Source organism: Anabrus simplex, chromosome 6, assembly GCF_040414725.1.
Source record: "Anabrus simplex isolate iqAnaSimp1 chromosome 6, ASM4041472v1, whole genome shotgun sequence".
Lineage (NCBI taxonomy): Eukaryota > Metazoa > Arthropoda > Insecta > Orthoptera > Tettigoniidae > Anabrus > Anabrus simplex.
Genome location: NC_090270.1, coordinates 437,181 through 454,109, shown reverse-complemented (window position 1 = coordinate 454,109; position 16,929 = coordinate 437,181).

Here is a 16,929-nt window from a genome sequence, read left to right as displayed (position 1 = left end):
CTTGTGGTTCCGACTTCACCGTGGCCCACATCCTCACAGCGTGCGTCAGTCTCTCTGGCCTCCCCCTGTGGGTGGGGGCGGTAGAATAACACCCACGGTATCCCCTGCCTGTCGTAAGAGGCGACTAAAAGGAGCCCCGAGGGCTCTGAACTTTGGAGCGTGGGTTAGCGACCACGGGGCCCTTAGCTGAGTCCTGACATTGCTTCCACTTACTTGTGCAAGACTCCTCACTTTCATCTATCCTATCCGACCACCCTTGGTCAACTCTTGTTCTTTTCCGACCCCGACGCTATTAGGTTTGCGAGGGCTAGGGAGTCTTTCATTTTCATGCCCTTCGTGGCCCTTATCTTGCTTTGGCCGATATCTTCATTTTTCGAAGTGCCGGATCCCTTCCATATTTCCCTCTGATTAGTGTTATATATCCCCCTGTGGGTGGGGGCGGTAGAATAACACCCACGGTATCCCCTGCCTGTCGTAGGAGGCGACTAAAAGGGGCCTCAGGGGCTCTGAACTTTGGAGCGTGGGTCGGCGACCACGGGGCCCTCAGCTGAGTCCTGGCAATGCTTCCACTTACTTGTGCCAGGCTCCTCACTTTCATCTATCCTATCCGACCTCCCTTGGTCAACTCTTGTTCTTTTCCGACCCCGACGCTATTAGGTTTGCGAGGGCTAGGGAGTCTTTCATTTTCACGCCCTTCGTGGCCCTTGTCTTCCTTTGGCCGATATCTTCATTTTTCGAAGTGTCGGATCCCTTCCATTTTTCCCTCTGATTAGTGTTATATAGAGGATGGTTGCCTAGTTGTACTTCCTCTTAAAACAATAATCACCACCACCACTCCACGGTAATACCTGCCTGTCGTAAGAGGCGACTAAAAGGGGCCTCAGGGAAGCTGAACTTTGGAGCGTGGGTTGGCGACCACGGGGCCCTTAGCTGAGTCCTGACATTGCTTCCACTTACTTGTGCCAGGCTCCTCACTTTCGTCTATCCTGTCCGACCTCTCCTGGTGAACTCTTGTTCTTTTCTGACCCCGACGCTATTAGGTTTGCGAGGGCTAGGGAGTCTTTCATTTTCATGCCCTTCGCGGCCCTTGCCTTCCTTTGGCCGATACCTTCATTTTTCGAAGTGTCGGACCCCTTCCATTTTTCCCTCTGATTAGTGTTATATAGAGGATGGCTGCCCCGTTGTACTTCCTCTTAAAACAATAATTACCACCACCACTCCACGGTAACCCCTGCCTGTCGTAAGAGGCGACTAAAAGGGGCCTCAGGGAAGCTGAACTTTGGAGCGGGGGTTGGCGACCACGGGGCCCTTAGCTGAGTCCTGACATTGGTTCCACTTACTTGTGCCAGGCTCCTCACTTTCGTCTATCCTGTCCGACCTCTCTTGGTGAACTCTTGTTCTTTTCTGACCCCGACGCTATTAGGTTTGCGAGGGCTAGGGAGTCTTTCATTTTCATGCCCTTCGCGGCCCTTGCCTTCCTTTGGCCGATACCTTCATTTTTCGAAGTGTCGGACCCCTTCCATTTTTCCCTCTGATTAGTGTTATATAGAGGATGGCCGCCGCGTTGTACTTACCCCCTGTGGGTGGGGGCGGTAGAATAACACCCACGGTATCCCCTGCCTGTCGTAAGAGGCGACTAAAAGGGGCCTCAGGGAAGCTGAACTTTGGAGCGTGGGTTGGCGACCACGGGGCCCTTAGCTGAGTCCTGGCATTGCTTCCACTTGCTTGTGCCAGGCTCCTCACTTTCATCTATCCTATCCGACTTCCCTTGGTCAACTCTTGTTCTTTTCCTACCCCGTTGCTTCCACTTACTTGTGCCAGGCTCCTCACTTTCATCTATCCTATCCGACCTCTCTTGGTCAACTCTTGTTCTTTTCCGACCCCGACGCTATTAGGTTTGCGAGGGCTAGGGAGTCTTTCATTTTCACGCCCTTCGCGGCCCTTGTCTTCCTTTGGCTGATATCTTCATTTTTCGAAGTGTCGGATCCCTTCCATTTTTCCCTTCTGATTAGTGTTATATAGAGGATGGTTGCCTAGTTGTACTTCCTCTTAAAACAATAACCACCCCCAGCACCTTTCCTACCCCGACAGTGTTACAGCACTCTAGGCCTTGGGAGTGTTTGATTTTCATGCCCTACGTGGCCCTTGTCTTCCTTTGGCCGATGCCTACTTTTTTCGAAGTGTCGGACCCCTTCCATTTTTCTCTCTCTGATTTGAGTTATATAGAGCATGGTTGCCCCGTTGTACTTCCTCTTAAAACAATAATCACCACCACCACCACCACCACGTAAGTTAAGACATGTGTAGTCTCACTCAAATTCAGGCCTCAGGGGCTCGGAACTTTGGAGCGTGGGTTGGCGACCACGAGGCCCTAAGCTGAGTCCTGGCATTGCTTCCACTTACTTGTGCCAGGCTCCTTACTTTCATTTATCCTATCCGATCTCTCTTGGTCAACTCTTGTTCTTTTCTGATCCCGACGCTATTAGGTTTGCGAGGGCTCGGGAGTCTTTCATTTTCACACCCTTCGTGGCCCTTGTCTTTCTTTGGCCGATACCTTCATTCTTCGAAGTGTCGGATCCCTTCCATTTTTCTCTCTGATTAGTGTTATATAGTGGATGGTTGCCTAGTTGTACTTCCTCTTAAAACAATAATCACTCAAATTCATTTACCAAAAACGGCTCCCTGTGGGTGGGGACGGTAGAATAACACCCACGGTATCCTCTGCCTGTCGTAAGAGGCGACTAAAGGGGCCCCAGGTGCTCCGAACTTTGGAGCGTGGGTAGGTGACCACGGGGCCCTGAGCTGAGTCCTGACATTCCTACCACTTACTTGTGCCAGGCTCCTCACTTTCGTCTATCCTGTCCGACCTCTCTTGGTGAACTCTTGTTCTTTTCTGACCCCGACGCTATTAGGTTTGCGAGGGCTAGGGAGTCTTTCATTTTCATGCCCTTCGCGGCCCTTGCCTTCCTTTGGCCGATACCTTCATTTTTCGAAGTGTCGGACCCCTTCCATTTTTGCCTCTGATTAGTGTTATATAGAGGATGGTTGCCTAGTTGTACTTCCTCTTAAAACAATAATCACCACCACCACCTGTGGCCATGTGTGACTACTGCTCTCATCGGTCTGCCACTGATCATCTGATCAGACTGGAGAGCGACATTCAGCAGGCCTTTCTCCGGAAGGAACACCTAGTCGCTGTGCTTTTTGACCTGGAGAAAGTTTACGACACTACCTGCCGATATGGGATTCTCTCCATACTACACCAGTGGGGATTTCGGGGAAATTTGCCAACGTTTATTGAGAACTTCATGCCCCTCCGGCTCTCTCGGGTTCGAGTAGGGAATGTTTTTTCTGAATATTACGTTCAGAAAAATGGAGTACCTAGGGAATCTCTATTGAGTATCATGCTGTTCGCAATCGCCATCAACGGTATAGTTGACAGATTGTTTTCGATTTTCAGAGGCGGAAACCTCAGTTGTACACTTCTTTCGACGTCGACCAGTGCATCGCGAACCAGAGCTCCGCTGGCGAAACAGTGTCTTACCCATGGTTGACAGCTACAGATTCCTGGGTCTCCATTTTGATAAGAGACTTACGTGGCAGCCCCACATCCGTCAGTTGAAGGTTGCCTGCATGAAGAGACTAAACATGCTTAAGTTTCTCAGCGGCACTTCGTGGGGGCTGACCGTGAGGTGCTGCTACTATTTTACACGGCTACGGTCCTCTCCTGGATTGACTATGGAAGTGCGGTTTTTGGCTGCCCCACCAGTTAGGTTACCCGGTGCCAACTAAACTGATTGGCAGTAAAAACACAACACAGAACAAAGATCTAGTTGAAAGGAACGAAACGGAAGCGTGATAAACACTACACACCCAGAAAACACCAAAAGGAACATAGGAAAAAAAAAACCAACTTACCTCCAGGTGGTAGAAAAAACAGGTGGATCAAGCTACCAACCGACAGTGTATCAAATAAATGTTGCGTGGAAATAAAGACAAAAGTTCCTTTTTTTTTTAAGAAGATATATAATTCATCAAACTCAGGTTAATAAATTTTAAAAAAATGACAACCTCGTAGTTAGTAGTATTTTAAAAAAAAACTAGGTACCAGAAACTAAATAAAATTAGATGACATAGGTTTAAAATAAGGAGGCCTTTAAAATTCAACAAGATTAATTTAAATTAGGTAAAATAAGGAAAGCAGACCTCACTTAAAACCACAGGAAATACACAATTAAACTCAAGAAACACCAAAAGATAAATTAAAGAAAAATCATTTAAAAACTGCCGGACGGTAAGAAAGTAATGAAAGTAAATTAAATGGTACCTTGAGTTAGAAAAAGACCAAAATTAAGGAATTAAAACACAAAACGCCAGTCGGCAAGAAAGATATAGGCTGCAGAAAGTATTACAATCACCTCAACCAGTTTACTTAGTAACAACCACCAAAATCATTTATCAGTGGATTCCATTCGGAAAGGATACCTTGTTAAAAATTAGAAAATACAACCTTCTTGGTTCACCGTTATTCCTTGAGAGGTTCCTACTCTCTATCCGTTTCACATCAACAAACGGGTACCATTAATACGGTGGGAGTTCCAGTCATGGGATGCTAAGTGCTTTCCATAATAATTTACCAAGGGAAAGAAAGCCACCACAACAAACATAGAAGGAAAAGGGAAAGAGAGCAACTGGGGTGCCCAAGAAACAGTAAATGCGCAACGGGATGTCAAAAATACAGAAACAACATCAGACAGGGTAGTCTCCCAACATAAAAATCATCACCAACAACATTCCACTTCAAAAATCAACATCCATTACCCCGGCAACAAAGGCAATTGTTAAACCATGGGAGAACAAATCCTGATGGAAGAACCAACAATGGCACCAAAACAATGGAGGCCAGAAGGGCACAGATCATACGCAAAACACGTATAAAGCCCCCCCCAAAAAAAGGTAAATTAAATTAAAATAAACCAGCATAGCACAAGTAATCCCTACTGGATCTCCCACGTATTACCCTACATTTAAAAACCAAAATAAATTTCAGAGCAGCAGTAACATCATAACGGTGTGATGATAATAATAATAATAATAATAATAATAATAATAATAAAAATTTTACACCACTGCTTTTCTTTGAAAATTACCCCAAGTAACACTTAAATTCCATTACGAGAAATGTTATACACTAGGTAATCTGAATTAACAAGGTCTTTTCAACCCGATACTTTGTTTTGGAAGAGCACCATAATTTTACCCAACAATGAAAAGGTCCACATCATTATAATCGAAACGCACTACTTTGATAATTAATAAGTTTCCACCGAAGAAATCACACGAACAGTTCACCGCTGATGAAAATACCAAAATAACAAAGGTTGACTTACAGGATGGTTGCTTGCTCAATCAGTAGTATGTTTTATACATGCCTCAGCCATGTGTACTTTACCAGTTGGAGATATTCCTTTGCAGCATATTAGAAACAATCACTCACTACGAGGTTACAAATTGAGAAAAAAGGAAATATTATGAGGGTGTGGAGCACATCCCCACATCCTTACGATTTACTATCCACCGTCCATGATGCTATCCCAAAGCATCACTTTGAGTACAGAACGCCAACGACTATTTGCCATGATCGCCAAGCAGCAACTGCCTGCTCGCTTCGCTTCCCTCTCTCTCGCGCCAGAGAGAGTGTCTACATCAAGATGGCTGACACCAAGCGCTGATTGGCCGGAGCAGCTTCAAGGAGAAAGGGGATAAGTAGTTCTCAACATAGCCGTAGATGGCGGTAACAATCAGAGCTCACATGCGCTCGCAGAGATAAACATGAAATACTGTGAGAACACCGTTTGAAAGCAGAAGAAAATTACAACACAGTTTTCTACACCGTAATAGGCAAACTCAAAATGTTGGTGGAAAGGAGACAAACGAAACCTCGGTTTCAGCCTCCCCCCCTTTAAGGGTTACATATCTTCTTACGTCACTCCATGACGTAGTCCAGTGTATGAAATTAAGCTAGATTTTAAGTGTTTCAGTCCACAACAAATAAAAGTCACTGGTACCAAGTCCATCTTCAGATTGTCATAGCATGCAGAAGTTAAAGTATTCCAAAACGGGCAATGTACATAGCTCACCACCAATCAACCATTAAGTTCATTGAACACAGCTCAAGGTCCGGAAGTTATAGGTCACGATAAACTTACACAGCGCCACAACACAGTTTTTCTTTTGAAATTCACAATCTCCAAACAGTTTAAAGATTCAATTTTCCTACATGTTTTACACCAAGTTCGCTTTAGATTACCTTTCACATACAGTTTCATAGCAAACGCTTTACCATAACCATTCCTGAGTTCATGTGGAATTTGGAAGTTTTAAAAATTTTCACATAACCAGAACCAATGTTCTTCGCTTGCAGACTTCAATCACCAAACACATCTTGTTTACAAGTTCAATGGACCTTTAGAAAACCGTATTTTAAGTCCACTACAGTTCAGGGTAGATCACCTAACATTTCTTACAGTACCCTTCCAACCTTTAAACCAATTTTCTTTATTAAATCGGGTTGCTAATAAAGAAACGCACCATCAAGATTGTTTCAATTACAGCGAAATGGCCCGCAAAAGAAAAAAACAAGGACCAAAAGGGAGGAAAGGAAAATGCAACGTTGGTGAGTAATCATAAATAAGGTGATAAAATCCAAAATATCCAGGTCACGTGATTAATTAGTTTGGCACTAGTGTATATCTTTGGCTTGAGAAGGTACCAAGAGCAAGGAAAACAAAAAAAGAAAAGGAAAGGAAAGGAAAGGAACCTTACTAAACAGAATATTTTCCAAAAAAATAGCAAGGAGCAAAAATTACAATAACAGATAAGTCACATGCATACAATTGGAGCACAATCAAGGTTTCCGATAACAGAAAGAAACCACCTTAAATAAGGTCAATTAAAATTTACACCAATTAATTAAGGAGAATAAATGCCCTCAACGAAGGAGCACACTTACACATTAACTACAACACGGTAGCTAGGCTACGCACAGACACAGCTTAACCTTAGGAAAGGAAAACTAAACGAACTCCAATTACTCACTTTAGGGAGTTTCAACAAGATGACTAGACGGATAGATACATGATTGCAAAAAAAAAATACCACGTACCTCGAAAAGTACAAGTTTAGGAAATAGGCAACATGACCATGCAATTCCACAGAACTGCCACAGAAACGCCGCAGAACCACCCATAGTGGAGCCAACTAAAGGCTAGATTACCAAATATACTACAGAAATCTTCCCAAAATTAGTAATACTCAGGTTTACAGTGCCACACAAGAAATCACATACATAACCCAGTAGAAAGAAAATATGACACAGTATAGCGATCAGAATAAGTACACCAGAATGACAAGTTTAGCAAAAAAAACAAATCCATGGCTACAGGGTAAAGGTTTACTCAGGAAGAGCAAATTGATAGAACGGACGGAGACATCTAGAGCTCAAATAGATGGAGGGCACGCGTTCAAGTTGGTCATCAACGACCAAACTATCAACAGCATCAGGTAACGAGTAACCGGGATGGACAGAATTAAATTTCACAAGACCATAGCAGTACCATGGGAAAAACATAACAGGAGAGGTTTTGAGAAAATAAAATTTCATGAGTTTAGACACAAGCACAACCCAAAGACCAACCAACGTCCGCTAACTCCAGATATTTCCCACCCGGACAGCTAATCAAATTAAAAGGAACGTGAAATACGCCTCAGATCAGTTGACCAGCAGGAAGAAGGGGAACCATGTCCTACACAACATAACCTACCAGTAGCCCGTCAGGACCTCAACACAAATCGGACTAAAGATAAGTGACATCACCCTGTTGCTCAACAGCAGACAGGTACCTATCTCCATTTCCCAAGGAGATGAGGTAAATAAAAGAATAAATGGCAGAGACGAGGCAGGACGATAGGAAAAATATTCCATAAGACTAGGAAGAAGGAAGGAAGGCTACCCACAAACCTCATGATCATTTAGCGGAAGGACGCTAGCATACATCCAGAGTTTCCTCAAATAATCCCATACTTATTCGAAGAAACACAGAACGATAGACGTTAAAACGACCATATCGACAAGCATCGAAATCCGCCAAGAAACACCTAGAGCGGTAGGTCGACATTAAATGAACTAATAGCAATAATAAAGGAATACATGATGACATCAGAAAAACAGGTTATGCATGAAAACAAGGGAATGGCAGAAACAAAATACAACAGGAAACCAGTTACCTAAATCCACCTTCATACAATACTACAAGAGTTGCGTGCAACCTAAAAACAACAATTCCCAAATCTACCAGGACACAGGAGAAATCAGAAGGCCGTACAATCTTCTATCAAGTGTCATAACTACCCCATAACGACTACACAACATCAAAACCACAATAACTTCCAGAAACATGTGCCAGCCCATCAGGGTTTAAAAGATTTCACAATCTTCAACACCATGCAAAGAAGTCATCATGCGACCATCAAAATTTACTCATCAAACAACACTTCGGTACCGAGATAACGCCACCAGATACAGGCCAAACACCAAACCAAACGCAGCTAAAGAAGTAGAATTCTCAGGTTAAGGACCTTACTTGACAACCAAACACAACAGGTAGATAAGGTAGGATCCTCTATATACTACAAGAACACACAACTCGCATAGAACAGCACAGAACAGGAAACAGATCAAATAATTTGAAACAAGGAACCTGGCGAATAAAGCTTCCAGAGGAGCAGAGAACTAAAAGATTATCGTGGGGCTACAGAAATCAATAATGAAAAGGAAATTTCCAACAGTTATCAAATAGAGTACGAAGAACTTTTAGGTACAACGAACTAGCGACCAGCCAATCTCAAAAGGAACTCACAACTCCCAAAGACATGGGAATAGTAAGGAACAGGACATAAGATGAATTAGCAAGGGAGGAGCACCTATTACCAACCGTCAGGCAGTGGAGAACCAGGAAGACTCAAGTCCATGCACAAGGCAAACAGGTTACCACTCTCAACACCAATCAACAGAGCTCCTTCACAACTAATCACATCCGCCAAAGATTTAACATAAAGAAGGCTTCACTGACATTAGAAGAGTTTTTCAACCTACACCAATTAACAAATGATATTACAAGGGAAGCCAAATCCTGCAATGGCACCTTACTATCAGCACGAGAGAGCAATCTTACAGTAGAAATGAAACAAACAGCCCAGAGACAGAAGAACCAGAGAAATCAGAGATAATGATAATGTACAACATCTCGAAAGGGAGCCCTAACCCCACAGTGCATACGCAAATCACGATGAAAATCAATAGCTACAGATTATGCAGACTTAATTTTTTTGGGAGAACAATCCAGGGTTGTAGACAAACCCAAGCTACCCTAGAATGGGAACAAGAAATAGAACCTAGCAGGGCACGGAAAGATAGCACAGGCAGGACGATTTTAGCCAAGTTTTAACTTAACACAGGTAGATTGACTAGAAATTCACCAAATAGCGGAGCTACAAGGTCTACATAAGATAATTAAGCTTCACATGCCAAGTCCGATTCACTACGAAATATCAACAAGAGACATTACAGGATAATTTTCCAGACCTATCAAAGGAAAAGCTCGCACGGGGAACCTATCATAAGCCAGGGAATCGATACAGAGATTTTAAAAAAATCAGAAAATATTCCATGGTTTTACACACCACCAATGAATTAACCCTAATTAGCCCACTAAAGGTAGTTCTTAGGCGCATCTTTAAACCGTACACCACATCCTACCAAAGGTTGCACCAAACACCAAAATTAAAGGGAAACCAAAGGGAAACTACACCTTAACCAGATTTGATTTGAGACAGATGAACTCTCCTAATTCTCTTAGCGATGAGATCACTAACTAACACTGATACAGGGGACAAGAACTGCAAAATGGTACAAGGTCCTTGGTACCTGGGAGCCAGTTTAGCAGTAAAATTTTTGATAGCTTTACTAATTGGGTAGCATTTAATGAAGACTTGGTCTCCAACCTTCAACCTTGTTGATTTTCTACCCTTGTTGTACCGTTTCTTAGCCTTCTCGTACGATACAGACAGATTTTTCCTCGCTTCATCCCAAATTTTCTGAAGATCATTGGGCTTGGACAGGTCAGGAAGAAGGTCATCGATTCCAAGTAGGTTGGACATGGGCGAATACGGAGGATAACCAAACATCAGAGACATAGGCGTCTTACCATGAGTTTCGTGTAAGGCTGAGTTGAACGCATGGGCCAACCAGTGCAGGCAAGAATCCCACTTGGACTGATTGTTATGATGAAACGCAATCAAGGCGGACTTTAGATTCCTGTTCATTCTCTCAGCGTAAGATGGGTTAGGATAGTATGGAGTGGTAGTTACATGTGAGATGCACAACTCGAACAAATATTTCCTGAATGAATGGCTGGTGAAAGCACTGGCGTTGTCGGAGACTAAAAACTTGGGAGGACCAAAGGACGCAAAGATAGAGTTCAAACAACTGATAGTCGTTCGAGTGTCAGTAGATCTCGTAGGGATAATCCAGCTGAATCGAGAAAAGGCATCAATGCACACGAAAATGTGGGTGTTTCCTAAGGTAGAACGGGGGAGCGGACCCAAGAAATCGATGAAGAGCCGTTCCATTGGGCGAGAGGCTTGAGAAGAAGATAAAAATCCCACACGGTTGTTCAAACTCGGTTTGCTAATAGCACAGGCTTGACAAGATTTCACCATGTTTCTAATGTCATTATCCATCTTTTTCCAAATGAAGATCTGTCTAATCTTTTCCCTAGTCTTGAACGTACCCAAATGTCCCCCAATGGGAGAGCAGTGATAATATTTGAAAATTTCCGGGACAAGGACCCTAGGGACAACAATTTTGAAATTCCGACTCTTTCGACCTTTACAACAAAGAACACCCTTAACAAGAGAGTATGGCTTTACTACAGATCCTCCGTTAAGCTTATCAATGATATCCTTCAAATCAGGATCAGTTTTCTGATGATCTGCAATTTCATGATATAGTAGAGGAAGATCCGAAAGAATGGCATTAACTCCAAAGACGTTAGTTACAACTTTTTTATCATCAGGATTTACATCGGTGCCAAAATTATCTTCAAACATCCTACTTAGACCGTCGGCGATGACGTTCTCAGAACCCCTGATATGCCTGACATTGAAATTGAAAGATGAAATCCTCAAAGCCCATCTAGTGATACGACCAGTTCTCTTGGGTCGGTTCAATACCCAAGAAAGAGCTTGGTTGTCTGTCTCGAGATCAAAATTAACATGCTCGATGAAGGGTCTGAATTTTTCCAGGGCAAACAACACGGCCAGAGATTCCAACTCATAAATGGAGTACTTGTTTTCTAAGTTGGTAAGAGTCCTGGACACGTAAGCTACGGGCCTACGCCCATCCTCGTACTCTTGTAGAAGAACACCAGCAATCGCTTTGCCAGAGGCGTCAGTTTGCACTATGAACCTTTTATTAAAATTTGGAATAGCCAAAACGGGAGCATTCATCAGAGCGGATTTCAAAGCTTCAAAGGCTTCTTGCTGAGGACGACCCCAGAAGAACTTCACGTCTTTACGTCTAAGATGATTTAACGGAGCAGCTATCTCTGCAAAATTAGGAATGAACTTCCTGAAAAAATTGACCATGCCTACGAACCGTGCGATGCCTTTAACATCTTTAGGGGGTCGAAAGTCCCTAATAGCCTGAGTCCTAGAGTGGTCGATGGAGATACCATCGGAGGAAACCACATGTCCAAGGAAAGACATACTCGGCTTAGCAAACGCTACCTTTGACAACTTGACAGTCAGTCCAGCTTTCCTCAAGCGATCCAAGACTTCTCTAACATGTTCGACATGTTCTTCGAAGGTTTTTGAGAATATAACCAGGTCATCAAGGTAATTAAAGACGAACCTAAACTTAATATCAGAGAGAATAGTGTCTAACAGCCTCGTGAGAACAGCCGCGCCACAAGAGATGCCAAACGGAAGTCTCAGAAATTCATAGAGGTTCCAATCAGTGATGAAAGCGGTCAGTGGAATGGAAGACTTAGACAATGGGACTTGGTAATATGCCTGATTGAGATCTAACACGGTGAAAAACTTGGCACCCGAGAACCAGCCAAAACAAGTGTGCAGATCGGGTAAAGGGATGGATTGCAAGATGACCTTGCGGTTTAAAGCCCTGTAATCGATAACAGCCCTGAAACCTCCAGAGGGTTTTGGTACCAGGAAGACCGGGGATGCATAGGGAGAGGTAGATGGACGGATCACTCCGTCTGCTAACATTTGGTCAATAATCTTTTTAAGCTCGAGCATACGAGGAGGTGAGAGGCGGTAAGGAGGGGATCTGACAGGAGTGTTATCTGATAACTCAATCTGATACTCGAGAACATCAGTAACTCCTAGCTTGCTAGTAAACACATCAGGGAAATCATTACATAGAACACGAATACGTTCAGCTTCCTCCTCACTTAAATGGCTGAGATCCAATTTATCAATTTCACTAACTCCTTCCGGCACTGACTCATCTACATAGGAAACCTTGATTGCACACGAGGAAAGATCCCTAAAATTAAATTTAGAATCAGGAGAAAATTTAAAGAAAAACATCCTAGCTTGAAGATCCATAACTAGTCCCGTTTTCGACAAGAAACCTGTCCCTAAAATCATGTTGCAAGACAGGTTAGGTGCCACAAGGCACGTGATTTTCCAGGTGAAATTCCCAATTCTTACTTTTACCTTTACAGCCCCCAGAATTTCCAACTTGTTCCCATTAGCAGCCACACACTTCACACCAACAGGTAATAATTCATCCAGTTTACAAGCACTCTTCAGCTTGGAATACCATCCAAAATTAATCACGTTGACAATACTGCCAGAATCAATCAAAGCTAACAGGGGTTCGTTATTTACTTCCACTTCAGCAAAGGTACCCTGGGAAACACCACAGGTAGAAATCTTATTACACCTTTGGGGACAGATAACCTTAGCAGAACCCGGAGGCCTTCCAAAATTAGAATTTTTATACTTTATTTGGGAAACTCCTAGTCATTGACCGGATTTAGGAGCAGACAAGGGGCAATTATTCTTAAGATGCTGAGCAGATCCGCAAGTATAGCAACAACCCCTAGAGTTGCGTTTAACTACAGTACAAGTATTCCTGAGGTGATTCCTAGAACCGCAGTTAAAACACTTCTTGGCATTGGCATCATTATACATAGAAGAGTGGACAGGAGGAACAGGTTTGGCGGGTGGAGGTAAACTTACAGTTCTGGAGGCATCTCCATGCTTGACGTCTTCAGCGAAGGAGCATGCAACCTCCAGTTCATCAAAATTAGTGGGGCACTTACTCAGGGAAAGGTAGGACCTGTATGAAGGAGAGATCCCTTTTAAAATTCTTGCCACCATTTCTTCCTCGGGAACAGTAATTTTGAAAACTTTACAGAAAAATCTGAGGTCAAGGATATAAGAAAGTAAATTTTCATGAAGGAACTGCATCCGAAAACAATGTTGAGGAATTAAGCTCTGTAACGCCAAGGAGGGAATAAATTTTTTCAACACCGATTCATGAAATTCATCAACCTTAAGTTTTGATGAAATGGCCTCTGAGATTTCCCGTTTCAGAATACCTTCACAATGGGAGAAAAGAGCACGAAGGATACCCAAATCATCGATAGAATAAACTTTACCGGAATCTTTCATTTCTACTAGAAACCGCAGAAAACGAATGCTTTCCTCAATCGAATCTACTGAGAAATTTTTCACCCCATGGAAAAGCTCCTTTAAAGGGTTGTAGGTGGGAGTAAGGCTCATTTTAGACAACAAACTTTCCAGGACGGGAGAGGCAGCACAACATAAGCCTTGGTTATTAGGAGGGGTAACTACATGGTTTGAGGAACACTGAGGAATAGGGTCAGAAGGATTACATTTTTGACTGATTTTTAGGTTATCCATATCTCTGCTGGCAATCATCAGGTCCAGCTCAGCGGAAATGCTAGAGGCAATAGCCAACAATTTGGTGCACTGAGAGATAAACTCGGGTTCAGGTTTAAGCGACAACAAATCATGGATCCTTCCCAAGTAGTGATATACTCTGGCCTTTAAACGGTCAAATTGTGCTTTAGTAGGAGACAATTCCAAGAACTCTTCCCTTATTACTTCTATCTCTGTCAAGGCCTCAGTGATAAAATGAAGTGACTCACCAACATTGGTGGGGCGAACACGGGATGGATTAATGGGCACCTGAATAAGCTCGGAAAGAAGATTAGCACAATCAGCAACAGAACCCGCAGGACTAGCTCCACGTATCGCTAGTTCATAGATTAACTCTGCCTTACGGAGTTTGTGGGGAAACAGGACCGCTCGAGACTTCGTGGAGGTACATGAAACAAAATTCCAACAAATTAATCAAGATAAATGCGCTTCTTTTCACAAAAGTAAGTAACCTTTAAGACCACTTGCCTTTTTTCCACCACTCAACTATTTGACACACTGTACAGTTTTCAAGAAAGGGGGATACGACCGACCTACAGGCAATTAACACTAGCACGAGCGTAGTCAACTTAGGAACCACGCTCTGAAGCTACCACTTACTGCCCCACCAGTTAGGTTACCCGGTGCCAACTAAACTGATTGGCAGTAAAAACAAAACACAGAACAAAGATCTAGTTGAAAGGAACGAAACGGAAGCGTGATAAACACTACACACCCAGAAAACACCAAAAGGAACATAGGAAAAAAAAAACCAACTTACCTCCAGGTGGTAGAAAAAACAGGTGGATCAAGCTACCAACCGACAGTGTATCAAATAAATGTTGCGTGGAAATAAAGACAAAAGTTCCTTTTTTTTAAGAAGATATATAATTCATCAAACTCAGGTTAATAAATTTAAAAAAATGACAACCTCGTAGTTAGTAGTATTTTTAAAAAAAACTAGGTACCAGAAACTAAATAAAATTAGATGACATAGGTTTAAAATAAGGAGGCATTTAAAATTCAACAAGATTAATTTAAATTAGGTAAAATAAGGAAAGCAGACCTCACTTAAAACCACAGGAAATACACAATTAAACTCAAGAAACACCAAAAGATAAATTAAAGAAAAATCATTTAAAAACTGCCGGACGGTAAGAAAGTAATGAAAGTAAATTAAATGGTACCTTGAGTTAGAAAAAGACCAAAATTAAGGAATTAAAACACAAAACGCCAGTCGGCAAGAAAGATATAGGCTGCAGAAAGTATTACAATCACCTCAACCAGTTTACTTAGTAACAACCACCAAAATCATTTATCAGTGGATTCCATTCGGAAAGGATACCTTGTTAAAAATTAGAAAATACAACCTTCTTGGTTCACCGTTATTCCTTGAGAGGTTCCTACTCTCTATCCGTTTCACATCAACAAACGGGTACCATTAATACGGTGGGAGTTCCAGTCATGGGATGCTAAGTGCTTTCCATAATAATTTACCAAGGGAAAGAAAGCCACCACAACAAACATAGAAGGAAAAGGGAAAGAGAGCAACTGGGGTGCCCAAGAAACAGTAAATGCGCAACGGGATGTCAAAAATACAGAAACAACATCAGACAGGGTAGTCTCCCAACATAAAAATCATCACCAACAACATTCCACTTCAAAAATCAACATCCATTACCCCGGCAACAAAGGCAATTGTTAAACCATGGGAGAACCAATCCTGATGGAAGAACCAACAATGGCACCAAAACAATGGAGGCCAGAAGGGCACAGATCATACGCAAAACACGTATAAAGCCCCCCCCAAAAAAAGGTAAATTAAATTAAAATAAACCAGCATAGCACAAGTAATCCCTACTGGATCTCCCACGTATTACCCTACATTTAAAAACCAAAATAAATTTCAGAGCAGCAGTAACATCATAACGGTGTGATGATAATAATAATAATAATAATAATAATAATAATAATAAAAATTTTACACCACTGCTTTTCTTTGAAAATTACCCCAAGTAACACTTAAATTCCATTACGAGAAATGTTATACACTAGGTAATCTGAATTAACAAGGTCTTTTCAACCCGATACTTTGTTTTGGAAGAGCACCATAATTTTACCCAACAATGAAAAGGTCCACATCATTATAATCGAAACGCACTACTTTGATAATTAATAAGTTTCCACCGAAGAAATCACACGAACAGTTCACCGCTGATGAAAATACCAAAATAACAAAGGTTGACTTACAGGATGGTTGCTTGCTCAATCAGTAGTATGTTTTATACATGCCTCAGCCATGTGTACTTTACCAGTTGGAGATATTCCTTTGCAGCATATTAGAAACAATCACTCACTACGAGGTTACAAATTGAGAAAAAAGGAAATATTATGAGGGTGTGGAGCACATCCCCACATCCTTACGATTTACTATCCACCGTCCATGATGCTATCCCAAAGCATCACTTTGAGTACAGAACGCCAACGACTATTTGCCATGATCGCCAAGCAGCAACTGCCTGCTCGCTTCGCTTCCCTCTCTCTCGCGCCAGAGAGAGTGTCTACATCAAGATGGCTGACACCAAGCGCTGATTGGCCGGAGCAGCTTCAAGGAGAAAGGGGATAAGTAGTTCTCAACATAGCCGTAGATGGCGGTAACAATCAGAGCTCACATGCGCTCGCAGAGATAAACATGAAATACTGTGAGAACACCGTTTGAAAGCAGAAGAAAATTACAACACAGTTTTCTACACCGTAATAGGCAAACTCAAAATGTTGGTGGAAAGGAGACAAACGAAACCTCGGTTTCATGGCTCAGCATCAAGATCTACGCTAAGGCTTTTAGTGGTGTTAGGCTGGCAAGGGAGCTTTCCGTACTAGTTCTCCTTGTGGGTGGGG